The 10,508-nt window shown below is 42.6% G+C and overlaps 1 pseudogene; it reads left to right on the top strand.

Annotated features, from left to right (window-relative positions):
• The first annotated feature begins 5,798 nt into the window (after positions 1-5,798).
• On the top strand, positions 5,799-6,127 carry LOC137776862 (small ubiquitin-related modifier 2 pseudogene; annotated as a pseudogene).
• Positions 6,128-10,508: the final 4,381 nt, after the last annotated feature.

Raw genomic sequence — 10,508 nt, 5'->3', positions numbered from 1 at the left:
AAGGCCAAAGCCACACCGAGGTCGGAAGGGCAAGGTATCCCCAAAGCGGAGCAGGACAAATGTAGACCAGGAGCGATTCTCAAATCCACAAGCCAGGGGCCCACACCTGTGGCTCATAGTGGAGACACACTAGATGCCTTTTAGCTGGCACAATTAAACGTCTTTCATCTGCAGAGTGAGAGAAAACCACATTCTGGTGCCGCCAGCACACCTGCTACCCCATGGGCAGGTGTCTTGGGACGAGCAGTGAGTGGGAGCAAGGGCTCTGCTGTTCCCGCGGGCAACCTCTGCATCTGGGCAGCACACCTTGTGAGCATCTTGCCATCTGGAAGTGATTTTGTTGATCTAGATCCATATTTTTAATTAAAAAATGGCTCCTAAATGCAGACCAACCACTGCATCTGATGCTCAATACTCCCCCACCTCCCCCACCCCAAGCAGTCAGTGCCAACACAGGATGGGAAACCAGTTCTGACTGTCTCACTGAGAGGTGTCATTCAGTGTAACTTGAGATGATATAAGGATTTTCAAGGCTAATGTTAACTGTGTAAATTTTACCGTATGGACTGACCAGACAACCTAATGTCCACTCTACGTTTGGAGGGGGTGGCATATCCCAAAGGTAAAAAACACAGTCAGACTTGCAACAGGGACGTTTAAATCTACCTAGAGCTACATGGAATCCGTAGGGTTTAGGGGAACAAAATCAACCGAAGTCAAAGAAGAATGGGTACTACCCTTCAATGACGGAAGGACAGCCTTTTCAATAAATAGTGTTGAGAAAACTGGATATTCACATGCAAAAGAATGAAGTTGGACCCTTACATTATACCCTATATATAAAATAACCCAAAATGGATCAAAGACTTAAACCTAAGAACTAAAAATATTAAACTTTTAGAAGAAAGCCTAGGGGGAAGCTTATTACATAGGATTTGGCAATGATTTCTGATATGACACCAAAAGCACTGGCAACAAAAGAAATAATAGGAAAATTGGACTTTATCAAAATTTAAAACTTTATGCATCAAAGGACACTATCAACAGAATGAAAGGCAGCTCAAACAATGGGAGAAAATATTTGCAAATCATCTATCTATCTGTTAAAGGATTAAAATCCAGAATATATAAAGACCACCTAAAACTAAAAGACCAAACAAACAAACAAAAAATCGATAAAAAATGGGCAAAGGACTTGAATGGCCATTTCTCCAAAGATACACAGATGGCCAATAAGCACATGAAAAGATGCTCAACATGAAATGCAAATCAAAACCACAGTGAGATGCCACTTCATGCTCACTAGGACGGCTGTCATTTTTTAAAAAGGAGGGGGTGGAACAGAGAAAAGCAAGTGTTGGCAAGGATGTGGGGAAATTGGAACTCTGGTGCTTTGCTGGTGGGACTGTAACCCCTGTGGAAAACAGTGCAACAGGTCCTAATGATATTCAACACATAATTACCACACCATCCAGCAATTTCACTTCTGGTTTATACTCAAAAGAATTGAAAAGAGGGACTCAAAAAGATATTTGTACACCCACATTCATAGCAACATTATTCACAATAGCCAAAAGTTGGAAACAACCTAAGTGTCCATCGAGAGATGAATGGATAAAGAAATTGTGGTGTAAACATCTAATGGAATAGTATATAGGCGTAAGAAGGAAAGACATTCTGACACATGCTACAGCATGGGTGAACCTTGAGGACAATATGCTCAGTGAAACAAGCCAGACATGAAAGGACAAATAGATGAATCTGCTTAAATGAGGTACCTAGAGGGGTCAAACTCATAGAGACAAAAGGTAGAAAGATGGTTACCAAGGGCTGGGGGAGGAGATAGGGAGTTAGTATTTAATGGAGACAGGTTTTCTGTTTGGGAAGATGATGAAGTTGTAGAGATGGATAGGGGTGATGGTTGTGTAGTAATGTGAATATACTTAATGCCATTGAACTAGACACTTAAAAGTGATTAAAACAGTACATTTAATGTTAATATATATTTTACCACAATAATAAAAAAGGAATTGTACTATGTAACCAATAGGCCTCCCGCTACCCCCCAGGAAAGCTTGATCTCTAAATCCCCTGGGCCTGCAGTGCTCTTGGCCCAGCGAGGACTGGAGCAGAAACCCCACAGGACTGAGCCCAGAGGTGACGGGCACAGTCTCGTCCAGAAGAAACGGGGAAGGCAGAGGCTGCGGAGAGAAGGCAGAGGCTGCGGAGAGAAGGCGAGGCGGATGGGGCCTTTGAGACTTTACTCCTGACCCTGACTTTCCCTGAGATGAATTTGCTCATCCGATGGCTCGCCTTCCACCAGCCAGGTTCTCCTAAACCCCTCAGCTGCTTTTCCATGTCTGCTGCCTCAGACCATCTCTTATGTCAGGTGTCAGTCTCACATTCTGCCCGGCTCTTTTTCCTCCGTCCACTTCTGAGGTCTCTGCTCCTGACTCAGGCTCGTGCGGAAGGATTCTAGCGCATCCTGACCACGACTTGGAAAGGCCATCTGTCAGTCAGTACTCCTGCCTCAGCACCCATCTCATCCATCACCCGGGAGGGGCTGGGTGTGCATCCTGCACGGTGGTCGATGGCGCTCATGGCTTCTGGTCCATTAGGGGTGGAAGGGTTCCAGCCTGTGCGTGGCAGCAGCTAACTGCTTATCGGCCCCACCAGGGAAAGGTTCCGGGAATGCTCCTCGTAGTTCCCTGAGCGCTCAGGACAGGGCACAGTGGAAGGGAAAAGCTTCTCTCTGGACCCTCTGCTTCCTTCTGTCTGTCCTGTGCCAGCTTCCTTCTCCTCCCTGGCCCTAAGGAGACAACGCCTGGCAGAGGGTTGCCCCACGAGGCAGCTTTCTCGCCTGATCTTTTAGTGGAATTGTCTGTTTAAACAGTCATCCTTCTGTACCCCAGACCTCCCAGTGCGTCCTTTTAGTCGTGACCTCCAATACCGCAGCACGACCACACAGTTTCACCCCAGAGCACCTCCTATTACACAGTTTCACCCCAGAGCACCTCCTATTATCTGGGCAGCAAGATCCTACTGAGCACGTCGTATTCACTTTTACCCATCCTTTAGCAGCTGTGAGGTATGCAAATCTTCATCTCTAGTGCTGTCAAAATCCAAGATCCCCAAAGCAAATGTGGGCAATGGCTGGAATTTCCCTACCCTCTGGGCAGCAATTTTTGGGAACCATAACAGAATAGAACAAGAAAGGGCCTGGATTCTACCTGCATTTTAAAACCAACAGCTGAATGGAGCCCTGACGCCTCATTTTGATGTGCTACCAGGTTTGAATCATGCTGGCACTGCCCCACGTCTCAGCTATAATAATGGGGTTTTGAATGGTTGGATTGTAGCCCCAGGATTAAAGTCGAGCTGAGTAACGTGGTATTGAGTTAAGGCATGCCCACAATAAAGAGACCGTTCTTCACTGTGGAAACCAAAGCATAGGCAGAGTTATTTTTGCTCACGGCGAGTCCTGTCTTCAGATCTATTGCTAAAAGGGAAATAAGCCCTTCTCCTGTTTGTTCTTTTAAAAGCACCATCTCTAATAGAAGGACCTTCCCACCTCTAGAAACTCAGCATTAAAATGATATCTTTGAAATTTGCCATAAATAGTGCAAATATTTTTCCAAAATGATCTTGACTATGAGCAAGGTGACACAGCAACAACCACCACCCTTCCCAATGCCAACTAAAAATATTTTAAGAAGTTTTCTCACTATTCCAGCCCAGGGTCTTCCACCCATCCTATTTGCAATGCAAAGCAGAATTTTTAAGACTTTGAACTCCGTGATTCAGACATACCTGAATTCACATCCCAGCTCTGGAAGTTACTGTGGGGTGTGGCAGTTATAAAACATGTCATCCGAATTTAAACACTCCTCAATCAAGAGCTGAAGTCTGTGTTCCCTGCTCTTGAATCTAGGCTGTTTGACTGCTTGACCAAAAAAATGCAACGGAAGTAATGGTACCAGTTTCTACGCCCAGGCCCCAAGAAACTAGCAGCTTCTACTGCCTGTCTCTTGGGGTGCTCCTCTCCTCGAAACCTGGTCACCATGCTGTGAGGAAGCTGAAGAGCCCACGGAGACGCCTGTGATGTGTGGTCCCATGTTCTCAGGCCCGTGAACCCAGCTGAGCTCCCAGCCAATAGCTAGCCCTGTGAGGGAGCCATCTTGGAAGTGGTCATCTAGCCCACAGGCTACTATGAATAATGCTGCTGTGAACATTTATGCACAAGTTTTTGTGTAGACATACGTTTCCATTTCTCTTGGGTATATACTTAGAAGTGGAATTGCTAGATCACGTGGTAACTCTATGTTTGACCGTTTAAGGAACTGCCAACCTCTTTTCTGCAATGGCTGCACCATTTTACATCCCCACTAGCAATGTATGCGGGTTTGCCAACACTTTATTATCTGTCTTTGTGATTATAGCCATCTTAGTATGTAAGTGTTACCTCCTTTTGGATTTAACTTGAAATTCCCTGATGAATGATGATATTGAGCATCTTTTCAAAATGTGCTTATTGGCCCTTTGAAAATCTTCTTTGGAGAATGTCCACTCAGATCCTTTGCCAATTTTAAATTGGGTTATATGTGTTTTTACTACTGACTTGTTCTTTATATATTCTAGATCTCAACCCTTTATCAGATATATGATTTACAAATATTTTCTCCCATTCTGTGGGTTGTCATTTTTTACTTTCTTGATGCTGTCCTTCAAACCACAAAAGCTTTTAACTTTGATAAAGTCTAATATATCTATGTTTTCTTTGGTTGCCTGTGCTTTAAGTGTCATATCTAAGAAACCATTGCTTAATCCAAAGTCACAAAGATTTACACCTGTTTTTTTTTTCCTGAGAGTCTTATTGTCTTAGATTAGGTTTCTGATCCATTCTGGGTTAGTTTTTGTATATAGAGTAAGGTAGGGCATCCAATTTCATTCTTTTACATGTGGCTATCCAGCTACCCAAGAACCATTTATTGAAAAGACTATCCTTTTCCCCCATTAAATGGTCTTGGCACCCATTGAAAATCAATGAACTGCAACTGTGATGGTTTATTTCTGGACTCAATTCTATTGCATTGACTTACATGTCTGTCTCTATGCAAGTAACACAACATCTTGACTACTGTAGCTTTATAGTAAGTTTTGATTTTGGGAAGCATGAGCCCTCTAACTTTGTTCTTCTTCAAGATTGTTTTGGCTACGCTGAGCCCCTTGCACTTCCATATGAATTTTAGCACCATCTTGTCCATGTCTGAAAGAACTCAGCTGGAATTTTGATGGCACTAAATGACTGTGGATCACTTTGGGGAGTGTTGCCGTCTTGACAATATTAAGTCTTCTGACCCTGAGATACTTTTCCATTTATTTAGGTCTTCCTTAATTTCTTTCAACAATGTTTTGCAGTTTTCAGAGTGTAAGTTTTGCACTCCTTTTGTTAAATTCATTCCCCAGTATTTTATTCTCTTTGGAGCTATTGTAAGTGAGCAGTTCCTGTTTCTCAGCTGATGGAGAAGTCCTTCAGTGCTAAGAGCTTTGTCTGACACAGGTGTTTCAGTTACCTGGGAGTTTCAGACTTCCCTGGTTAAGTCTCAGCTATTTCATAATTAATGAACTGGAAATAAACTCCATAATAAAGATCTTCCCCTGCCCTGGTCTCACAGGTTCTAACTAAATTTATGCTCTCAAGGGACTTATTTTTTATGTTAGAAAATTCCCTTTGACTGATTGCTGCCTCCTCCTTCTGCCACTACTGGTGGTGCTCTGTGCTCGTTTGGTGCCAATCCTGGTACCTTTTTTGTGAAGCGGCCACTGAGAAGGCTCCAGAGGTTACCATGGCCAATGAAGAGCCCCAGGAGGGAGTCAAGACAGAGGACCACGATCACATTAACATGAAGGTGGTGAGGCAGGATGGTTCTGTGGTGCAGTTTGAGATTTGGAGGCGTAACCACTTGTGACGAAAGCCCATTATGAATGACAGGCTTTGTCCATGAGGCAGATCAGATTCTGATTTGATGGGCAGCCAATCAATGAAACAGACACACCTGCACAGTTGGAAATGGAAGATGAAGATACAGCTGATGTGTCTCAATAGCAGACAGGCGGTGTCTACTAAAGAGAGAACCTGCTGCTTTACTCCAGAACCAAGAAGTCATTCTAAGTTAGAAAACCACGATTTGGTTCCACCGCATCGTGACTGCTGCAGTACAGTTTTCTCTAGTCTTTCATTTTCCCCTCCCCGACTCCTTTGTTGTACATTAAGTAATGGAGGTATGTGCACAAGCATATTGATTTTTTTTAACTAAATGGCCAATGGTACATTTTGATCAACATCACAAGGAGAAGGGATGGGGGAAAATACTGCTTCTGTGAAAATAGTCCCTTTCTCCATTATTGGCATGCTCATTCAGCTCATCTCTTTATATGCCAGTAAGTTCTTTTGATTTCCCTGTTTAACGAAAAAAGAACAATGTAAAAATTATTGCATACTTTGTTCGATTGGAGAATTTTAGTGTTTTTCATTTTCATTTCAAAACCAAGAACAATTTTATAACTTTTTTGTATGTAGCTGTTACAGGTAGGACAATCTGTCTTTAAGCAAGGATAAGTTACTGTAAAAGAAATGAATCCTAGATAGTTTTCCCCTTCAGGTCAAGCATCTTGTTGTTTAAATAAACTTCGTGGGTTTCTTTTTAATGCTTTTCTTACTTCTGCTTCTCAGCTCAAGTGTGTAATTAACAGGAAAATGGAAAGTTGCTCACTATGCTTTTTTCAGATCACTGTTAAACCACCTTATTTTAAGGAAAACTAAGGCAGAAATCCTTCCCCAGATGCTCTTCTTGGGAAGAATTTTACTCCTTGGGCTATTTCTGAATGTGCTTTCAGCAAAAAGATTTTCAGTCACAGCATATGTGGTTTTCAAGTTTCTTCTTTGCTGGGAATAATTAGAAAAATCACAAAATGGAGTTCAGAAATAGAAAAGAAAGATGATGTGAAGGAAGAGCAGTGGGAATTCTGCCAGAAGCCTTGGGAGGAACAAAGGGAGCTGGGAAAGGCCTCTTGCCTCCACCAGCGCCTGCCTGGGGAGGATGCAGCCTTCGAGGGGCTCCGGTGCCCACTGGGTGCGGCCAGGCTGCACTGCAGTCATCCCAACCAGAGTGGGACCAAAGTGGGCTTCTCTCTAAGAAAAAATTTCAAACACACAAAATAAAAAAGAATTAAGTATTTGTCACAATGAACAAATACAGTGAAACCCCCTATGCCCCCATCACCCCAGATTCAACAGTCATCAACTCATGGCCAAACTTGTGTCTTCTATAAACCGACTAATCCCCCACCCCCAACCCCAGATTATTTGGAAGCAAATCCCAGACATTATAGTATTTCACCCATAAACCTTTTTTTTTTTTTAACATCTTTATTGGAGTAAAATTGCTTTACAATGGTGTTTTAGTTTCTGCTTTATAACAAAGTGAATCAGCTACACATATACGTATATCCCATATCCCCTCCCTCTTGCGTCTCCCTCCCACCCTCCCTGTCCCACCCCTCTAGGTGGTTACAAAGCACCGAGCTGATCTCAAACCTTTTTTTAATTGAGAAATTTCTTGATATTTCTTCATGAAGTAGTAAGCAGAATTAAAGAAATATACAGCCTAAAACAGTCAAAATGATACTAAAATTTTTGTGACAATTATACATCTATAGCCAAAATAAAAATGAAAAGCTTTTAATAAACCACTTTAAAATTTTTGCTCAGTAATTTATCTGAAATTGAACAGATATGAGGACAACTAGGATAATGCCACTTTATGCTTCTCCAAAAAAATTGTCATCCTTGTAAAACAGTGGCTTGGTTCTGCGAGATTCCACAAATTTTCTTTGCCCAGTGTGAAGGGAAAGCCTGAAGATGAAAATAGCAAAGTTGACAGCCAAAGAACTAGATTCTGCCGACCCTGGAGCAGGATGACCATCTGACTCAGACCCGTCCTGGTGAGGAGCAGAGGGAGGACCGCGGATCCCGCTGGGAGGAAGTGAGTGACTCAGCCCAGGTCAGGATGGTCAGGAGGTGAGATGCTCTGAGGAAAGCATGTGCCCAGCTCATGCCACAGCTGACTGCTGAGAAGGCCAAAGGCTCCCACTGCCTTGCAGGTGGCTGGGCTGTTTCCAGTGCAGTGAAAATTGTCCATGTAAGTCTGAATAACTTCCTATAAAAGACAAATGTATGGGGCACAACTGTGTGAGTTCCCTTACGTTCTGGCATATAAAGTAAGCAATGCCTTGGAAACAATTCCTCTTCTAAGCTGCTAACTGGCTCGCAAGCTAGATCAATGCACTGCTGGCTACTCATCTGACAGCTGTATTGGTGTCTTACCGCTAATTGGCATTTGGTTTGGGTTTTTTTTAAATAAATAAATAAATAAATTTATTTATTTATTTATTTATTTATTTATTTATGGCTGCATTGGGTCTTTGTTGCTACACGTGGGCTTTCTCTAGTTGTGGCGAGCGGGGGCTTCTCTTCATTGTGGTGCATGGGCTTCTCATTCAGTGGCTTCTCTTTGTTGCATAGCACGGGCTCTAGGTGCGTGGGCTTCAGTAGTTGTGGCATGCAGGCTCAGTAGTTGTGGCTTGCCGGCTCTAGAGCACAGGCTTAGTAGTTGTGGCACATGAGCTTAGTTGCTCCACAGCATGTGGGATGTTCCCAGACCAGGGCTTGAACCCCTGCATTGGCAGGTGGATTCTTAACCACTGTACCACAAGGAAAGTCCCAGTATTTGGTTTTAAATCCAGTTTCAGAAGAATGTTTTATAAAAGTTTAAGAAATTTACTAGTGGTATCAATTTGAAGTAATAACTTACAAAACTACAATAATTAAAACCATGTGCTACACAGGAAAAACAGATCAATGGAACACACTAGGAAGTTTAGAAGTAGATCTGTATACATACAGGAATTCCGTATAAGGCTGGCATTTCAATTCAAGGAGGAAGAATAGTTTATTCAATAAGTGGTTTGGGGACAACTTATCTAGAAAAAAGAAATAAAGTTGAATCTGTATCCTATAAACTAGAATGAGTTCCAGATGGATCAAAAATGTATGTTGGATGTCAATTACATCTCAAAAAGCTGAAATAATACATTTGGGGGGAAAGTGGAATCATTCCGGTACCAGAGGAAATCATGGGCAATGTGTTTTTGTAATAATTTCCCTTAGAAAAGGGAAGAATCTTCTATATACAATACAAAATCCAGAAACTGTATCCTAGGTAATAAATAACTGGGCTGGCCTGTCTCCAGTTCCTGGGAGGTAACCTTTAAATACCTGGAATTTCCCGGGTCATAAGAATGTCTTTGTCATTCTTGGTGGACCCTGAGAGTTTATACTAAGGAGATGACTCAGATGGTGGCTGGCCAGGACAGGAAGACCAGTGGGTGATTAGAGGGCTGGGGCTTTGAGTCACGTGGTATCAGCCCAACCTCTGGGGAAGGGAGGGGGAGCTGGAGGTTGAGTTCAATCAAGTGGCCCATGATTCACTTACTCACACCTACACAATGAAACCATGGAAACTCTGGACATCAACGTTCAGGTGAGGACCCCTCGCTGCCAATCCTAAGCATGTTGTCATGCATCACTGTGCCAGGACGGTGATGCGTCCCAACTCCACAGGGAGAGGACATCTGGGACCCTCCCAAACCTTGCCCTCAGTGTCTCTACTTTTGACTGCTTTTGATTTGTATCCTCTTTGCTATAATAAACTGAAATTAAAAAAAAAAAAACTGTATCACACTTTCCTGAGCTCTGTGAGACATTCTGGAGAATTATTGAAACTGAGTAGGGAGTGGGGACCCCAAATTGTAGCCCGTTGGTCAGAAGCATGGATGCCTGGGGAGCCCCGAGCCCGCAGCTGACATCTGAAGCCTGGAAGGGGATGGCGCCCTCACCTGCAAGGTTTGGCCTGACTCTGTAGTTGAAGTCAGAAGTCATGGCACCATTAACAAAGAGACTAATAACTGCTTATGTTAAATGCCAGAATTTTCTACATGGCCTCCTCAGAAGAATGTAAAAAGACCAATACCAACTGGGAAAATGTTTGCTACTCATACCACAGAAAATGACCAAATTTTCTAACAAGTAAGGAATATCTACAATACAAAAACAAAACAAAACCACTAGAAAAAGAAGCTTAACCAAAACATGAAATACAAAAATCTTTTAAACTTATAAAAAGATATAACACCACTCATAATAAGAGAAATGCAAAATGATACTTCCCAAGACATGATTTTTTTTTACCTACCAGGTTGGGAAAGATCAAAAGTTTGGATCACGAACAGCTTGTGGGAAAAGCTGGAGCTAAGTTCTCTCACTCTTTCTGGTGGAAGTGTCCATCTGTGAAAGGAAGAGCAATTTGCCAATGACTACAAAAATTTTGCTGCACATGACCTTCAACCCAGTGATACTACTTCTGGAAATTGATCATATGGATAGACTT

Source organism: Eschrichtius robustus, chromosome 14 (genome assembly GCF_028021215.1).
Source record: "Eschrichtius robustus isolate mEscRob2 chromosome 14, mEscRob2.pri, whole genome shotgun sequence".
Taxonomy (NCBI): Eukaryota; Metazoa; Chordata; class Mammalia; order Artiodactyla; family Eschrichtiidae; genus Eschrichtius; species Eschrichtius robustus.
The sequence above is the reverse complement of the archived record's forward strand: the minus strand, read 5'-3'. Positions and strand labels throughout refer to the sequence as shown.